We start from the raw sequence: 16,995 nt of genomic DNA on the forward strand, positions 1-16,995 counted from the left end.
CTATTAACCAGGTTTGTTTTGAGGGGTTCCTTGGTGCTCTCTGAGCTTCGTTGTTTTCTTACAGATGTTTCATTTTCCAAACTTGGCAACACCTGCAGTGTTAGTGATCTTGTTGAGCAAGCTATAATGCCTTGCTTCTCACTGCATGCTAAACTGTCCGTCACAGTTTACAAATACATTTCATGATATTATCATAAACAAAGTAAGTTGCACCACTCATAACCGACTCAAGTTACACAAAGCATGTCATCTGCAGGATGATGCCATAACAAGCATGATATCATTTGCCCTCCTTGCCCTTCAGTTGCTGGTGTTCTCATGGCTCTCCGGTTCTTAGGAGAGCCAGTGCTTTGAGTGGGGAATGGCAGCCCTTTGAGCCAGAACTGTGGAAAACTGCAGCCACGTTTGTTTATAGAAATGTGTAAAGTGACTGAAAAGTGAGTAGGGTCCTTAATTCTAGTATTTTCTCTATGTGGATCCTTTATGTAATCCACATACACCCTGCCTGAAATCAAACATTGCACTAAGACTTTAAGTACGGTAGTTTCTTTGGCTTGGTTTAGTTTATTGTTTGAACTTAGCTATTGTGTTTTGTAAAATCTGTTTTTTTTTATGGCTTAGTGTGGTATACCAACGCAGAGAATTGTGCTTTATTGCAAAGCCACAGTTAGGCAAGTTCTGGCTTGATGGGATGTGAAAATTCATTCATTCTCTCAGGGATCATCTGTGGAGGTGTGATGCAGAAATCCATGTGTTCTGTTGTTTATTGAAGATTCCTTTGTTTATGCTGCCCTTTACTACCAAACAAATGGATTCATTCTTCAGCTAGGCTTGGCTAAAAAAGCACTTACACCTACACACATGTCACTTCTCGTACTTATTTCCTTTGGGTGCAAGCAGCATTATTCAGAACTCAGAAAAGGAGTCAGTAGCAAACCAATTAAAAGTTTGGAATGTGAAAAAAGAAACAGAGGGCAAACTAGTGTAGGCCAACCGTGTTCACTCTAGATTTCTATCTCTTTCTATTCTTGCTTGTTTGAACCACCTCTTCACCTTTGTTTCCCCAACAGCCATACATGTCATGCACAGTGTTTTGTTCTTCTGGATGTTCCTGGAGCCAGTTTACGAAATTCCAATCTGGATAGCAATGAGTTGTCAATGGAGCCAGGTTGGTGCTACAACTGGACTATGACCACCACAGGCCTTGATTGCTCATTTCTCTGCCTCTCCATACAGGTAAGGCAAACGTCACTATCTGGTTCTGTTTTGACAAGTTCCCCAGTGCCTTCCCAGGCTTATTCTGCCTTCCCAGGCTCTCTGACACTAATGCAAGCTTCCTCTCCCCACCCCACCCACCTCTTTGTTGTACCTTTGTTCCTTTGGTGCTGTAATGATTAAAGGAAAAGAACAGATTCTCCATTCAATCTTTCATTTCACTGCAGGTCCACAGAAATCTAGCAAGGAAGAACGGAATAGCATTCATCTTCATTCTGTAGCTTTGTTGTAGTGGGGTTTACCTTGCAACATAAAAATTGTGGTTGGGGAGAGGAACTTTGCTGATCTGTGGGCAGGGGTTGGAAAATCAAAGGAAGGATTTTTCATCGGGTTTGGCCAGAAACTAAAAGGATATCCATTGGGAGATCTAAGATTTGAATGGTATGATGGGCTTGGAGGTGGGGTTGACAGGATGAGGATGGTCATTAACTTAATGATCATCATTAATTTAACTGCAAGATAATTTTAAAAATTCCAACTGCTGACCATAAATTTCTTAAGTAGCTTCTTCCTTGCTTTGTGGTTTATTTTTTTTTTTACATACCTAATTCTCACTTCTTAATAACAATATGTGCAGAAGTGCACTCTTACACACTGTCATTATGTTGCTTCTTTCAATAATGTAAAAGGCTGCAAACTATCCACTACCATTCTACTTCTTAAAATTTCCCTGTCAGCTCCGGATCCATCTTGAATCAGATTTGGGGCTTCCCACAAGGGCGGATGGGTAAATGTGGGAATGAGAGCAAAGTGAGAAGTGAGGGTAGCCACAAAAACTTTCTTTCACCAGAGCTCAAGGTCGAGTCACTGAAGTTTGGAGTTGGTGGGATTGGACAGAATGGAGGTAGATTGGAGAGTGTGACTTGAGGGTCATCAGTAAGGGGCTGGGTGAGAGTTTTAGTGTAGCAGGGGAAAATGCGGGAATTCAGATTCGTGTTTTCCCAGATGTGTCAATATGACTTCTCTAATAAATTCTTACTTGGATGGACTTTGTTTCTGGGTGATGATTTGAGAAGGAGAGTTTGGTTGGAATGCTGACATTCCCTATTTTTCTATCGTTAGTCAATCAAGTGCATCCAAGAACTGGATGGCCTCTGTTCTGCTATTGTTTAAAAGAGCCGTGAAGACATGACTCATGTCTCACAACTTTAGTGAGGGAGAATGAGACTCCTTGCTTCATTCCATCTGCTCTGTCACGCTTGCAATCTTTTATCTTTTATGTTTTATTAACTGTATTGTGATTTCTTTGACTGTTGCGAGCTGCCCAGAGTTTTTCAGAGTTTGGCAGTGTATGAGTTTAATAATGGATTGACTGTTTGATTGATTCAGGCAGATAGTCACTTTATATAGCCAATTATCTCACATATGAATTCTGGGTAACTCACAATAAAGTGGGTAAAACAAAGAAAATACATAATATAAAAGAAAAACACCTAGTAGCTTCACATTATAAAACAAACTATCAGTAAAACTGGGCTTTATTGCACAATTGGGGCTCCAAACCTGAACACAAAACCAAGTTCTTAGGCCTTGCAAAAGGCAGCTGGATCAGGGCTAATTTAATCGCAGGTAGAATAATGTTTCCTCCTGGGCTGTGGCAGCTGTCACTCCTTAGCTAATGGCATCTGGAGCATGTACCTCCTGTGGGACAGGAAAAAAGAGAGACAGTCCTTTAAGTATTTCAGTCCAAAGTCATCGTCATATCCTTCTCCTCCTTCCTCTAGTTTTTTTCATCATATAAATGAAACTTTCAATTTTTCACTTCTTTTCTCTGACAAATTACCTTGATCAGATCATATTCCCCATTGCATCATAAAAGATAGCATACAAGATAACATACAACTATTGCCATTCTCAACTACCATAATTGTGTATGTAGCTTATATTTCCTCTGGCTTGTGTTGACCAGGTGGTCAATACAGCTGCAGAGTAGCAGGCTGGGAAATGTTGAACAGGGCAAATAGTAAGAGGAATCTCAGTGGATGGTTGCTTGTATAACCAAAGATTTGAAAAGAAAGATTTGAATCAAATGATTGCAATTTGGGAAAGTCAACCATAACTAGTTCATATGCTAAATATTTTTGGTTGGGCTGATCTCTTGCAAAATTGCATAGATTGTTAGTTCTTCTTGTTTCTATAGAAAGCAGGACTGAATCAGACCAGATGAAGTTCTGCTTTATAATTGATCTCCAAACTATTTGCAATATATCATTTCCCCCTTTCTGGTTATTGCATTTGCACAGAACTTGAAATAACTTGGTCATATGGGGTTTCCCTTTGCAGGGCTCCCTTTCCTCATATGCTTTGGACTGTCTGCTCCTCAATACACACACACACACACACACACACATCCCTTCTCATCTCGCATGAGCTCATTTCCTTTCTTTCTCAGCTCTTCCTGTTACTTCATTTTGGGCCACAGAAAAGCTGCTTTAGCTATAAGGCCTTATCCTTTCTCTTGAGGAGCCATGATGTCATCGATAATACAATGGCTGTTTCCAAGCACAAAGTTCTTTCCCTTGAGAAAACCAAGAATTGTAGTGACTAAATAAGATTTCCTTGGTCTGATGGGACTTGTGCAATTGTATATCTCAACATCTGGAGGATAGCAGGTGGGAGAAGATTAACTTTGGAAGGAATTAAATTATCTTCTCAAGTTTATCCTTCAGGAATACAATGGGTTCATGAATTAATGAACTATCTTTTTACTACATTACTAATCATACCTCTCATCTCTGCCATGTCCAAAGCAGTATTAATGTTGAATTGTGGAAGTTGCTTAAACATTTGTGTTGTAATCCCAGGAGAAATCTGACAACTTATATTTTAACAAAGGCAAAAAAATAATAATGGCGTGAAGGCTTTGCAAAAACCATGATGTCTCAACAAGGGAATTTCACATGTTCCAAGCTTCCACATGCACAAACAGTACCAATAAAAATTATGGATTCTAGTCTCAGCTATATATCAGCATTATTTTGAAGATGTACTTATCCAATGTATAGTTTCTTCATTTACAACAGTGCTTTCCATTCCAGAACAGTGTGCCAAAACATAAAATACAGTAAAACATTCCTACAAAAACCATTCAGGCCACACATACACAAAAAAGCTAGAATGTGAAAATGATCCAGCAAATACTTTGTGCTTGAAAATACTGTGTTGGTGCCAAAATAATATATGTATTAGATTTGGAGGGCCACCCAACTACATAAGTGTCTGGGCAAGGAACAACATTAAAAAAGAAGAAAAAGAGAAAAGTGAAAAGCATAAACCACTGGAAGATGAATCTCTGCAAAGGTTTTCGTGGCATATTGTTTGAGAAGGAGCCTGTGTCCAAGAAAATCTCCAGAGCTTGCACCAATCCCAAATGGAGAAGGGCTTCCCCATCCAGAACTAAAGATGGAACATTTTCCAGGGAGGGAGGAAAAACCCACAGTCACATAGTTGTGTTAGGATTGGGCCTATTCCACCCTGTCTAGGCCCTTATAGCCTCCAGACAATGGAACGAGGCTCCAAGAGCATTACTTGGGGAACCTAGAGTCAAGATCGATAATTGGGTATAATCAGCACACTGACGGTACCAGAACCAAAATTAACATAGGACATACCATTCCTGTTCTGCCTTTCTTAGCATCATCAGTAAGAGCGTTGATGCTTCCATGGTTTTCTCTGGTCTAAATCAGAGGTGGCATTCAGCTGGTTCAGACCAGTTCTGGCGTACCAGTAGAGGAAATTCTGAGTAGTTCGGAGAACCAGCAAATACCATCTCTGGCTGGCCCCCACCGCCCCGCCCCCACCCTTTCCTGTCCTATATTCCTTTGTTGCCATGCCTCAGCTGAGCTAAAAAACAGCTCACCTCACTAGCGCTAACACAGAGGGTGGTTTTTGAGTGCTGCGTGCACAAAACGCTCTCTCATAGAACCGGTAGGAAACAAATGTGGAATCTCACCACTGGTCTAAATGCAACTAAAATATGTTCAGATCATCTTTTCCCTCCAAGACACTCTGGAATTGTAGCCTTTTCCTTAAAAACAACAACCATCTCTTGCTCAATCAGAATCTAACTCCAGGTGGATTTGAGCAACTTTGTCTGCCAAATAGTGAGAATTCCACAGAGCAGTTCTGAAGAAGATACTGTGGCTCATCCCTTCTCAGCAAGGAAAGTATTTTATCATGCTCATTTACACAGATAATAAAATTTCCTATGATGATAAAAGCAAATAAACTATTTTCAGGTCACATCAGCATTTTCTGTAATCTATGACTAGAATTGTGTGAGCTAGACAACTTTTTGCAGGCTGTTAATTGCCTATTGAATGTATCAGCTGGGAGAGGAGAGAGGGAGAGGAAGGATTTATCAAGGAGAAGGGTGTTTCCTTCTCACTTCTGTATCCTGTCTTGTTTTGTCCTCTGTGTGAATGTGAAGATAAAGCCATTGCTTCCTAACGACGTGCTAAAATTTATTTTTCCATTATTTGGAAAGTGGAAGAAGGAAGGAGACCAGAGGACTGAATCATCAACTTCATTTTGAAAGGTTTTCAGGTTTCCACCTCCATCCACATTCGATCTCTTCTTGCCTGATCCATTCATAACAATGGGAGATACCAAACTTTTTACAGATAGACCTATAAGATAGACCATACTGACTTATGACCACAATTGAGCCCCAAACTTCTGTTGCTAAGTGAGACAGTTGTTAAGTGAGTTTTGTCCCATTTTACAATCTTTCTTGTCACAGTTGATTCACAGAGAAGTGAATCATTGCAGTTGTTAAGTTACTAACCTGGTTGTTAAGTGAATCTGGCTTCCCCATTGACTTTGCTTGTCAGGAGGCCTCAAAAGGGATTCACACGGACCCAGGACATTGTAACTGTCATAAATATGAATCAATTGCCAAGCGTCTAAATTTTGATCACATGACCCTGGGGATGCTGCAATGGTCGTAAGTGGGAAAAACGGTCATAAGTCACTTTTTTCAGTGCCATTGTAACTTTGAACGGTCACTAAATGAACTGTTGTAAATCAAGAACTACCTTATTATATCTCCAAACATTGCTCCTGCAATGCACCTGCAGTTGCAGCTTCTGATGATGAGGAAGAGAATCACTGTATGTTGTAAAGAAACCATTGTTAAGTGAACTGCAATTGTTAAGTTAGTAAGTGTGAAAACCAGTCATGTCACTTTTTTTTAGTGCCATGGTAATTTCAAACGGTCATTAAACAAATGGTTATAAGTTGAGGACTACCTGTAGTTGCCCTATCTTTACCCTTTAAAGTAGGAACTTCTCCATTCACCCTGTAACTCAAAGAACGTATCCTCTAGAAGTTTACCTTTTGATTGCTCCTCTTCCAGATGTTATATTGGCACAGCAATTTCTCTCTTCCTTGACTGTCTTATTTTAGTACCAGTATATGCTGCTCAGATGACACATAGACTTGTTTAGCACCAGGATAAATTTGCACAACTGTTTCTTCAGTTTCATCTTGGATTTGCTGAATCTCTCTCTCTCTCTCCCTCCCTCCCTCCGTCCTTCCCTCTTCCTCCTTCCCTCTCCCTCCCTCCCTCTCCGCCCCCTCTCTCTGTCTGAAATTAATGTTTTAAGGTTCAGAAATTAATTCTGTATTCTTTTCTGCCTCTTCCTCTCTTTTCCTGCCACATCTCCATGAGGCACTTCCCTTTTCTCCTGTTTCCCTTCCCCCTTTTCCGCCAGAAGCCCGGTCTCCTTAGGGCTCTGACTGAACAACCAGGTGACCTTAGTATTGATATACATAAGATATCAGTGTTCAAAGTGTGAGGCAGGGATAGGAGATTCTCATAAGTCCAAAACCTCTCTCTCGTGTTACTCTTTGTTGCTCTGATTCTGGCACAGCAATTTCAAGATTTTTTTGGTTGGGTTTGTGTTTCATGAAGCCAAAGTGTGGTTTATTTATCTATGATTTAGATATTGTGTGAAGAAAACCATTGTGGTTTTTATAAATCACGATTTAGAGCTCAGCATGGAGTCTGACCCCAGCCAACAAGGGTTCAACAGTACTTAATATGAAATGTAACTACAATGCTTCACATTTCGATTTAGCTTTTCTTGTATTCAATATATGTTTGTGTAATTCAAAATGAGTAAAGAGATTTTCTTACATTAATTTCTGTTCTCCATGAAACTGAAATATATTTTTTTATCTGTCATCAGAATTTTCAAAAGAGTTTAATGAATATTAAAAAGAATTGAAGCTAGCATGAGAAGGCATAATTCATTTTATTAGTATAAGCTGGGAAATTATAGCATATTTAAGTATTGAAGGCACAACATTCTGGTGGAGAATGGATGAAGATCCAGTTCTCCAGAGGAAGTCAAACTGATTGCTCATAACAAATTCACGGAGAGGACATAGAACAGAATATAAATCTCCATTTACAATTTAATAGTATTCATTAGTATTGCATTAGATTAATGCTGTATGAAAGAACCATAATAATGAAGTAGCTCCCAGCAATTTTTCAAAAGTTCTATTTCTTCATAATTTCTCTAATATGAAACAAACAAATGCAATTGGAAGTCTTTCTTATTAGAATTGCCTCTGCCCATACCAAATATTCTTCTGTCCTCTGGTCCTCTGGTTCCCCCCCCCCCTTTTGTACTTTCCTCCATTGCCATTTTCTATTTTATTGCCCTGAGGAATCGGTCTTGTGGTGATACAGTTGGGAGTCTACGGTTCAGGAGATAACTATGATCAGGAAACAAAGCCCTACGCATCTGGAAGTCTTCCGTTTCCGCTGAATCTCCTTGTGATCTGAAAAGCCACTGTGTCTGAGGACAGGAAGAAACACAGGCATAAATACTGCCTCAATTGTCCTAAAACAATTATCAGCACTTTAACAAAGGGAGGAAATCCTGTTATCATAGTCCTGAAATGTCTTCTCAACTCTAAATTAAAATAACCGACATGACAAAGTTAATGCGATAGTAAGTACTGTCCAGATAGTCCCAAGGACTGCAGAACACGTTTCTTTACACAGACTCTGATATTTATGTAACCAGGGAAAGGAGAGAAGAGGTGCATGTGAAGATCGGTTTAACTTGAATGAAATTTTACACTGCAAATATTTTGGGCAGAATCAGTTGCCCCTGGATTCTCTTTATCTGCTGGCTCGTTTAATTTCCAAGGGTGAATTAGAAGCAGAAGGGAATGGAAAGAGATTCCCTGGCACCTAGCATAAGAAAGGTTGTGTCTTTCAGCTCATACCTCTTTTGTACGCAAGAAATATTTCCATAAGCACTACAGAGTTTGTCATCTGGGATGCACAGTGACGCACAAGTGACTTGAACAGGGTGCTTGAGTGGAATCTGAAATTTTCAGAAAGCCCTTGCTGTCATGGGGATGGTCTGTAGATGGATGGTCCCTGTGTTGGCAAGTGTGCTCACTTCTCTCTCTCTCTCTCTCTCATCAGAATAATAAAAACAATAGAGGCCTCCACTAAAGCATGAGCAGAAATAAACTAGCTGGAGGGGAAAGGAGATTAGACAGAAAGAGGTACTCCTTTTGAGGGAAGAGTGATAGTGCCTTATAACCAACACATCATTTAATCTACTGCAACTACAGTATCTCCATGCTTCAATTTAGGCAGGGAATTGGGATTATCTAGGATGATGATGATGGTCTTGGTGTTAGTGCCTGTTATTTCAGATGGGGGAACAGTTTTCAATTCTTCAGGAAAGGCTTTAGTAGGTATATCTGATAGGGACAATGAAAATCTAGATGGCCAATAGATAATAGCAAAGGGATACAATGTTGTCCACCTGAGTCCATTTTTGCTATCTTGTGGTCATTTGGATTTTTGCAGTCCAGATCTGGTAGCCGTAGAATAGACTACAACAATATTTATTTTGTATGTGAAATTTAAAAGGCTGCCTAACTTTGAAAATATCCTAGGCGACATAGTGTACCACATTTGGATAAATGATGACACGTAGAAGAATTATGTATCTCAGAAGAGGAAACATTCAAGCTCTATCCCACCTCACACCTCAATTCTTATAAGAGACTTTTCATCTGCTTTAATTTAACGGCTGGGGAGAAAAGACACATTTCCAGAAACTTATGAACGCAGAAATAGTCAGGGTAGAAGCATATGAATCTTTGGAGGATGGCAAGAGCACTCAGACTTAGTGCTTTAAAGGGCTTTACAGCCCTCTCTAAGTGGTTTACAGAGTCAACATATTGCCCCCAACAATTTGGATTCTCATTTTACCAAGCTTGGAAGGATGGAAGGCTGAGTCAACCTTGAGCCGGTGAGATTCAAACTGCCGAACTGCAGTCAGTCAGCAAAATTAGCCTGTAATATTGCATTCTTACCACTGTATCACCATGGGATACTCTTCTACTATTCCAAAGGACATGTACTGTGACTGGGAAGGTCTGCTTCCTGTCAGGTGTCATTGTTTGATTATTGGGACCCAGAGCATGCCCATTCTGTCTGTCTGGTTGTCGTTCCTTGATTCTCTCTATGTTCTGAATTTGCATTTAGTTGCCTCAACAACTAAACTAACTTGCTATCGTTGCACACTTTATAGACAAAATTGCTCGTTGTTTCAAAGCCCAGTCAACGTGAACTCCTTTCCATACGAATGAAGAACATGCTTCCGGTTTCCAAAAGAAAATAATTACTCAAGCTAGAGCATAATTACTCAAGCTAATTACTCAAGCTAAAGGCATTCAGGCCAGCACTGATTAATACTCAAGTGATGTTTCAACAAGTCTTAGAGTCACTGGTTGAAAGCATCAGCTTCAATCCCAACAGCATGGCTGCTTTTCAGCAATTGGTTAACAATTATCTTGCAAGAATCTAACTCAGCCTGCACTTTGACAGTATGGCTCCTATTAAAAAGTGCCTTTGTTGCTAGTCAAATCTCAGTTCCTATTCCTCTGTAGGTTTGTCCTGGGCTCACGTGCCTTTTTTTTGTAATCAGACCTTCTGTGAACCTTGCTGCTTTGGGCAACTTCTTGCTCTGAGCTTCAGCAGGGTGGAGTGCTGTGAGAACAAAAATAGGTCTAAACTTGGAAGGATTTGCTGAATGTGACATTTTACAGCTACCAGATATAGACTTCCACATTTCCAGCTTGTGTTTTTTATTAATATATCTTCAGATACTTCTAATTTGTGAAGCTACTGGATCCAAAATGTTTTGATGATGTCTAAGCAGAAGCACTAAACCTAACAAGCAGCAGCTAAGCATCTGAACTAAACCACTCTGGCAGAGTCAACTACACCAAGCTTTAAGATAGCTTGTTCAGTTTTAGTTTTAGGATATAATTGAAGTCAGTCATTGGAATTTAAAAGTCTTAGTACTACAATACATTAATTTTTCTAATGTGGCTTATTCAACAAATTATTTGGAAGTATTTAAACAAATTGTCATGCCCCTGGTGGAAGAGGAGGAACAGCCAACAGGGATTGGGAGTGTGGCTCCAGAGGTGGTTGAGGTGGCTGGGGAAGGGCAGAGGCCAGCTGAGCAATCAAAGGAGGATCCAGGCCCATCCCCTATCCATCCTAGGTCATGCAGGGAAAAGAGGATCAGGAAAAAGCAAGGTCTACTCAGGAGGAGATTACCATGATTCTCCTTGTTGTGGCTTCCAGCTGGGAGCTATGTATATAAGTTTGTAACTACGCATTGGATTAAACAATGCCCCAGCTGTGTTCATGCATTTCATGCACAATGTTTTCCATGATTTGTTGGATCAATTCGTGGTCATTTATTTAGATGACATTTTAATTTACTCAGACTCCCTGCAGGAACACTGGCAACATGCGCGGCTGGTGTTGCAACGTTTGCATGATAACCAACCGCCTGTTTGCTAAGCATGAGAAATGTCAGTTTGCACAAACCACAATTGACTTCTTGGGACATTGTATTTCACCTGCCGGGGTGGAAATGGACCCAGAAAAAGTACAATCATTGCCGGCGTGGGAACCTCCACAGCGGGTTAAGGATGTGCAACGACTGTTGGGGTTTGCGAACTACTACCGCACGTTTATTCCCCGCTTTGCTGCCTTGATTGCTCCCCTTTCTAATCTGCTCAAGAAGGGGGAGAAGTTCCATTGGGGTGCTGAGGAGCAGGCAGCTTTCAAGGCGTTGAAAGTCACCTTTGCTTCCGAGCCTATCCTCAAACAACCTGACCCAGGCCAGCCATTTGTGCTGGAAACAGATGCTTCCGATGTGGCTGTTGGTGCAATGCTCCTCCAGGCCTATGCTCCCGCAGGCACCTTGTTCCCGTGCACTTATTATTCCTGGACATTGTCGGCTCCAGGGCACAACTATACGATTTGGGACAAGGAGCTATTGGTGGTTAAGGTTGCTTTTGAGACATGGCGGCACCACCTGGAGGGGGCTCGTCACCAAATCGAGGTTTGGGTGGATCATCGCAATTTGGAACACCTACGTATACTTCGGACATTGAACCAGCGTCGGGTGAGATGGTCCTTATTCGTTGCTTGATTTGATTTCTGGGTGACCTATGTTCCGAGTGGAGGGAATCAACGCGCTGATACCCTATCTTGGAAGCCCGAGTTTACCTGAAGGGAGAATAAAATCTTGCCCCGGACGGTGATTCCGTTGGAGTGGTTTGCAGCCACCGAGGAACCTGTGGATCTCCGAGTGAGGATTCAGGAGGCGCAGCGGCAGGACCCATTTGTGGCAGCTCGATGTCGAGAATTGGATGAGAATGGGAGATAAGAGGCTCCTTGGGCATATATTGGGGACCTGTTGTGGTTCAATGATTGCATTTACATGCCTGGAGGTGCTCTTCATGGCCTTATCCTACATCAATGTCATGATAGTCCGGCGGCGGGATATTTTGGGGTGTTCAAAACACTGCACCTCATCTCTAGGACATTTTGGTAGCTGAGACTTAAACATGATGTGTCAGGATATGTGGCGTCCTGTGGGATCCGTCGCCAAGCCAAGTATGCTCCTGGTGCGCCCCCTGGTCTCTTGCAGCCCTTGCCCATGCCAGAATGACCATGGGGGGCAGTTTCATTGGATTTCATCGTTGAGTTACCACCATCGAATGGTTCCACAACCATTTTGGTGGTGGTGGATATGTTGACTAAAATGGCCCACTTTATTCTGTGTGTGGGTCTTCCATCGGTCAAGATAATGGCTCAATTGTTTACCTTCCATGTTTTCCTGTTGCATGGGTTACCAGACCACATGGTATCAGATCGGGGGGTACAATTTACGGCACGCTTCTGGCAGACCCTACTTGCAAAACTGCAGGTTCAGGTGTGTCTGTCATCTGCTCATCACCCCGAAACTGATGAGGGGGACAGAGAGAGTGAATGCTATTTTGGAGCAGTACCTCCTCTGTTTCAGTAATACTCAACAAGACAATTGGGTGGAAGTGCTGCCGGTGGCAGAATTCGCTTATAACAATGCTCAACATGCATCCACCTGTGTGTCCCCTTTCTTTGCTAACTATGGGTTTCATCCATGACTTTTCCCTTTAGCCCCATCTGATTCCTCAGTTCTGGCAGTGGATACATTCTTGCAGGAGTTAACAGCCGTGCACCACATGGTCCACGATCAACTAGAGAGAGCCAAGGAGGACTATAAATGGTTTGCAGACCGACATCATCATGATGATCCGCCTTTAGCGGTAGGCAATCGGGTTTGACTCTCTACTCGATACTTACCAATGATGCGACCATTGAAAAAGCTTGATCACCGTTACTTAGGATCTTTTCCGATCAAGGCGGTGATCAACCCTGTGGCTTATCATCTCTCCCTGCCATGGACCATGCATATCCACCCTGTTTTTCATTGTTCCCTGTTAGTGGATAGCATCCGAGTTTCACGCCAGTTGTGAGGCCGATTTTAGTATTTGGTGGCATGGAAAGGTTATGGAACAGAGGACTTCACCTGGGTCGATGCCACTGATGTTCATGCTCCTCATTTGGTCCAGGACTTTCACGCTCGGTTTCCTCAACATCCTCATCCGCCTGGTCTGGGGGAGAGGGCCCTGCAGGGGGGATAGTGTCATGCCCCTGGTGGAGACTTACTCTGAGGAAGAGGAGTGGGAATGTGGCTCCAGAGGTGGTGGAGAAGCTGGGGAAGGGCAGAGGCCAGCTGAGCAATCAGAGGAGGATCCAGGCCCATCCCCTATCCATCCTAGGTCATGCAGGGAGGACAGGATTAGGGAAAAGCAAGGTCTACTCAGGAGAAGATTACCATGATCTTCCTCATGGCTTGCAGCTGGGAGCTATGTATATAAGTTTGTAACTACGCAGTCAGAATTGCTGGAGTCAAAGTTTAGTGTTTCATTTGAAAGAAGTTTATTTTTGCTGGCGTTTTTCCCATGGACTCTCCCCGTTATCTTCTTGGAATGTATGATTAATTATCTTGGCTTGCTTTGGAACTCTCGTCAATATGGTTTGTTTTGGTTTTCTTTTTGCCTCATTATTTACTTTTGTGACTTTAAACTGTGCCTAATAAAACAGTGAAGTTAAGTTGAAGGCATTACCAGACTTTAATGTATGTTTTGCGTTTTGGTTTATTTTGAGAGACTACGGGTCATCACACAAATCATAGCTTAATGCAATGTGTGAGTACAATCAAATTATTTGTACATTTTGGGGGGGATAATATTTTCAAATAAATTATATCAGTCCTTCTCTATTATCTGATGTAGTATAGGCCAAAATCAGGTTTATGACCTGGGTAGAACTAAAAAGTACCTGTGCTAAGGCAGGCCTCCAATTCAAATTTTACAGTACAAATAGACATACATGTATCGTTCTACTTTCTTTTATCAGTCCAGGTGTATGCATCCATTTCATACTGTTTTTGCATTAATCTACACTTAAAAAGCAGATCCAAAATCTTAATTTCAACATTTTCTTGTACAAAATGCAAATGGAAACCTACCTTACCATAAAAAATACACACTGAATATTTATTTATTTGGCCAAGAACTGCTCTGTAAAAATCTATGTTTTTTGGGATACAAATTCCATATGTATCCATTAGTTCAAAGAGTATGGACTAGGCCATCTACAATCAAATTCAGAATGATTAATTGTTAATTGTCATTGTTATTGGAATGGACAGCAATAGTAAACAAACAAAAGAATACTTTTTAAGTATGTTGTGCTAAAAGGAGTAGAGCTAAAAGAAGCATAGCAAATGTGCTTTAGGTGGCAGGGTCCTACCTTATACTGAGTCACATTAATCTGGAAGCAGATTTCTCAAAACCCCAAGTCAATGTGGCCAATTCTAGTCCCGACACAACTGCTGGGTTGCAATGTTATAGAATGCTGGGCTAGACTTGCAATTTAAGCTATTTCATTCCTTTTGGATTTCTCCACCGTCCAATATTGTAATCGATATTTTATTTTATTTTTATAAAAGGCACTGAAATTTTAAAAGTGATCTGTAAGATCTTTCCGCTGCCCTAAATGAAGGTGTTTCCAATGGGAGGCAATCAGGGAATTTTGGGTGGATGACTAGGAAGCTATCAGTGAGGGAAGGGAGGGAGGGAGGGAGGGAGGGAGAGGGAGAAAGAAGCAACTCCAGCAATTAGGCAGGCAGCCTAGCACTCCTCGTTCTGGAATGTCAGCAAGTGTTTTCAGATTTCCTGTTATGAGACCAGCTTCCTATATTTCAGTAGTTTCCTTCAGCTCAGGCAGCATATGAGTTTCCTGCCCTATCAAGAAGTCAGATGGAACTCTGCGTCACCTCTTTGACAGGATGTGCCTTTTTTTCACTTTTAACAGGAAAAGTGAACGATGGCTTTTATAATAATCACACTGGGCTGATCCATGGGTCACATCCTATAAGAAGAGCAGCTCTCGGGCGTAAAAGAGAGAAAACCTCTGCAGATAGCCAACAGCGCAGTGGGAAACTGATGACAAAACCTGCTGTGGTCTGATGTAAGAGGTTGTACAGGAAAGCAGGTGTGGAAGTCTTTCAGGACTGTTTGCAATTCCTGAGGTCCACTTTGAAAGGACCTGGGCTAGACATGCGTCTGGAGCCATAGAAACTAGATGTCGAGGAGAAATATTTCAGCTAGTTGATCCTAGTCCTTGGCTGCAATATTTCACAGCCACTTTATTTTATACTGGATGAAGGCTCGAAGGTTGGAATTGGAAAACTCAAATTGAAAATTAATCCTGTTGCACTCAAGTGACATGGATGGGATCCACCTATGAGAAATTGGGGTCTCTGAGAAGACTGGGCAGCAGTGTTGCCAATACAGTAGTATTGGTGGCTCTAGGAGAAGAAGTTGCTTAAAAGCAACTTCAAATGCAGTGGTGCTAAGGTGCCTTTTCTAGGATCCCTCTTCACAGGCTTCCTTCCTCTCCCCCAGTATTGTTTCTCGCTCATTTCTTTCCTCACCCTTGGTGTTTCTTCTCATGTCATACCTCAGGATGTCCATTCCCTTCTTAGTGTCTCAGCTCATCCCCCTTCTTACTTCGTCTCCTGGATTGAGCCATATTAGCTTTCTTGGGTTTTTTGAGGGAACTTATAGCAATTAAATAACCAGAATGACACTCAAAGGGATATTGGTGGAAACATCAGAGTGGTTCTAAAATAAGCCAATTTGAAAGCTGATTTTAAAAAAAACTAAGAAGGGTGAGATCTGACTAGTGCTTGGATGAGAAGTCACCATAAAATCTTAGTAGGTTAGGCTGGGAAGCCTGAAAAAAAGATCCTGGAGAAGAATAGAACAAATCCGGCGGGCCCTATTCAGGCTAACAATTTGATTAAAAGGCATGCTTTTGTAAGCTACAGCTCACTTTATTAGATGTCTTTGAATCAAGTTTGTTCATCTACAATGTTGTCAAACTGTGGTAGTCGAAAATTTGACTTCTGATTTTTGGCTATTACCAATTGGCTACTAAAGTCTTAATATGGTTCTCCTGCTACAATGTCTTGGAAAAAGAAAATGACCAACCATTTTTATTTTGCTTGTAAGAAAACTACATGAAAGCATCAATTTGTCACCAGAAACTGCTCTTGACTCAAGGTTGTGTCTACCTCTTTCACAATAGAGGTCAATAAATTATTCTTCACCACCACCATGTTTATTGCAGAAGTACATCGAACAGAGGTTTTTTTTTCAGGCAATCAAAGGATAAATATATTTTGAGAAGAACATTTATTTAATAATCCTCTCTGATTCACTTGATTATCAGGATTCATTTCAATCTGTTCTTGGGCTTCATTATGGGGCCAGGAATGCTTTGCTGTCTGTTATTACAGATCTATGATGAAAAATGAACAGGAGGAATATGTGGTCACAGGTTGTTCTAGCCATCTCAATACCATCAACTACAATCTTTTCCTGGCTGAAATGGGATTTGAGGTAGTGTTCTACAGAGGTTTTAATTTCTTTTGACTTCAGAAAGCGATGCTAAGGCTCAAAATTCAGGATAAGAGTTTGTGGCATGTGCTTCTCGAAGAGTTGTGTTTTGTCTCTTGCTCCTTTAACACATAAGTGAAGCTGTTGAGAAAGACTTCTGGAATTTGGGAGTTCACTGCTACATCTTCTTTTCACTGAAAAGGAGTGCTTGGTAGAGTAATAAATTGGATGGGAGGAAAAAGGGAGAAAGAGCTGCATCCATGTAAAAAATATCCACATTTGCTGAAAATTTCACATGAATGAGCTTGCCAATATGTAGACAACATCTGGATCAAAATAAATATAGGAATAATAAAAGTA

The 16,995-nt window shown here is 41.2% G+C and overlaps 1 protein-coding gene across 1 annotated transcript in view; it reads left to right on the forward strand.

The window, feature by feature from the left end:
- The first annotated feature begins 1,070 nt into the window (after positions 1–1,070).
- Positions 1,071–16,995, forward strand: part of LOC113454058 (hyaluronidase-2) — a 41,413-nt gene continuing 25,488 nt past the window's right edge. Inside the window, exon 1 of the mRNA XM_026725491.2 lies at positions 1,071–1,236. The gene's annotated coding sequence lies outside the window, so the exon portion shown is untranslated. The remainder of the gene's footprint in view (positions 1,237–16,995) is intronic.

The sequence above is a fragment of the Pseudonaja textilis genome, chromosome 2 (genome assembly GCF_049901715.1).
Source record: "Pseudonaja textilis isolate UNSWEBS1 chromosome 2, rPseTex1.2, whole genome shotgun sequence".
Taxonomy (NCBI): Eukaryota; Metazoa; Chordata; class Lepidosauria; order Squamata; family Elapidae; genus Pseudonaja; species Pseudonaja textilis.